Below are 2,830 nucleotides of genomic sequence, written 5' to 3' on the forward strand. Positions count from 1 at the left end.
AGTATAACATATTAAAATGCGTATTCTGTGTATTACAGAGATTCCACATTTCGCAAAAAAGTCACCGCAACAGACCATCTGTTTGGACGTTTAACCGAGCTTCAGAGTGGTGGGATGTGATTGTTCCCGGTTTTACAGACACTCAGTGGCTGGAGAACTTTAGACTGTCCGAAGAAACATTTATCCACTTATGCAACAAACTGTGTCCAGCGATGGAGAGACAGGACACAAACTTCCGCGGGTGTGTACCTCTAAAGAAAAGAGTAGCCACCGCACTGTGGAAGGTTGCAACCGGCGCTGAGTACAGAAGTGTTGGACATCTTTTTGGTGTAAGCATAACAACTGTGTGTTCAGGAGTTCTGTGCAGCAGCAGAAACCCTGTTGGTACCAGAGCAAATTCGTTATCCAGATCAGGAAAAGTTTAAAGAAATGGCTGCCTACATTGAGAACAGGTGGGGACTCTCACACTGTATTGGTGCTATTGATGGATCACACATCCCCATCATAGCACCAGAGGAATATCACTGTGACTATTTCAACCGAAAAGGCTGGCACTCCATCTTTCAAGGTGTTGTGGATGGAAAGGGACTTTTCTGGAATGTTTTCACAGGATTGCCTGGAAGCCTGCATGATGCTCAGGTTTTGAGACCGTCAACACTGTGAGAGTTGGCAAGCCGTGGAAACCACATACCAGCTAACACCAGAAACATAGGTGGCTACTGCTGGCTACTACATCCTAGGAGACTCTGCCTATCCCTTGCAGAACTGGCTCTTAAAACCATTCATTGACACTGGACACCTAACAGCAGGTCTACAACATGAAAATCTGCAGAGCACGCGTAGTTGTTGAAAATGCCTTTGGTCGATTAAAAGGAAGATGCCGATGCCTCATGAAAAGAAATGACTGTGCTGTCAACCTTGTGAAATCCATGGTGCTGACATGTTGTGCTCTACATAACCTTTGTGAGAGTCATTGAGAGGCCTATGTGAATGCTTGGGATTTACCACCAGCAGCAGAGACCGTGGTGGCAGTGCCACAGGCTGTAGAGGAGGAGGGCAGGGATGTTTGTGCAGGTCTGATGCGTTACTTGAATAGTTAACTATTCATGTAGCCTGTTCTGTAAAGTGAATTTTCAATAAACTTTTGTACAATTATTCAAAGTTTAAAATGTATCCCTTGTTTATGTCTTGGTTTGTATCATTATGGCATTAATCATTTGTTTTTATCAAGAGATGCATTACCTGCTCATAAAATATTAAATTTAGTAAGGAGGTACACTTATTTAATCATAGTTTTTATTGAAGCAAAACAAAGAAATTTAAAAAATATAAACAGAAAACCTACTCTAAAAATATAAAATACAAAAAGTATATACAAACCCAATTCCAAAAAAGTTGGGACACTGTACAAATTGTGAGTAAAAAAAGGAATGGAATAATTTACAAATCTGATAAACTTATATTTTATTCACAATAGAATATAGATAACATATCAAATGTTGAAAGTGAGACATTTTGAAATGTCATGCCAAATATTGGCTCATTTTGGATTTCATGAGAGCTACACATTCCAAAAAAGTTGGGACAGGTAGCAATAAGAGGCCGGAAAAGTTAAATGTACATATAAGGAACAGCTGGAGGACCAATTTGCAACTTATTAGGTCAATTGGCAACATGATGTAAGTGAAAATGTAAGCAGCAAACTTTAAACATTGTGCAAATGTATGTAGTGCAAAACGAATATACAAAAGACAAATACAACAAAAATAAATTTAAATTTAAAAAAAGGTGCAAAAACACAAATGCCTATGGCATTATTTGGCCAGAGAGTTCTATTCCTTTCGGCCACTCATTGCCTGGACAAGCATCCCCATAACGTTGAGGAATGCTTGATTGAAAGCAGCCGTTTGAGAGTGTTCCTCTGCCCTCAAGGCCGCTTCCTGCTCCCTCGCTTGTCTGGCCTCTTCAAGTGCCATCTGCAAGTGGTGCTCCCTCTGGGCACGGTTCAGCTCCTGTTGCTGAATGTCTGCCACCTGCATTTCTCTTAACACCGCAAGATGTTCCTGATGGTGCAGGCTCCGTTTCCGCTTGCCTGGTACAAAATGAAGAAAATAGTTAGAAATGGGAGGTTTTTCTTTACTGTGAATTTGTATACATTCATTTATGAAAGAACTGTACTGTAACATGCTTAAATGATCTAACATTACATTTACAGTAGCTACCAATAATGTATTTATGGTAAGCAACAGGAATTCATGACACACGGTATATAATAATATATATCCTATATGTACATATTATGACATATTAAATACATCAAATTTGTTTTATACCTGTGACCACACGCTGCGGTGTCGTCGTGCAGCTGGAGGTTGATGGTGATGGCGGTCGTGGTGGAGACGCTGCTATCACTGGCTGGGGAGAGTCATCGTCGTTGCATGGAGAAAGTGCAAGTGAATCGATCGTGGACAATGAGTCTGAAACGCAAAGTTTGTACAATCAGTTGGGAATGCATTAGTTTTTTTTTACTTATCCCTACATTGTTTGTAGGTCCGGTGGTAGCCATGTACGACCAAGAGCTGAGCGACCTCCTGAAAAACTTTTTCATTCCGCGTCGCCCCATCAAGCTCTCCGCTCCTCTGCTATCTGTATCTGTTACAAAAAGAGCGTTTGTTCAAAACAGTTGCGTTCGATCCTTCGCTGGCTGTGCTGATTTAAATCTAGCGGTTCTGTTGTGTTTGTGTCACAAGTTCAGTGATGCAGGTAGTGATGATTCTCTCCGGCCAATCCGTGATCAGCAGAGTTTACACGTCACGTTTTGGTAACGGTA

Source organism: Sinocyclocheilus grahami, unplaced genomic scaffold (genome assembly GCF_001515645.1).
Source record: "Sinocyclocheilus grahami isolate Dianchi unplaced genomic scaffold, SAMN03320097.WGS_v1.1 scaffold2042.1, whole genome shotgun sequence".
Lineage (NCBI taxonomy): Eukaryota > Metazoa > Chordata > Actinopteri > Cypriniformes > Cyprinidae > Sinocyclocheilus > Sinocyclocheilus grahami.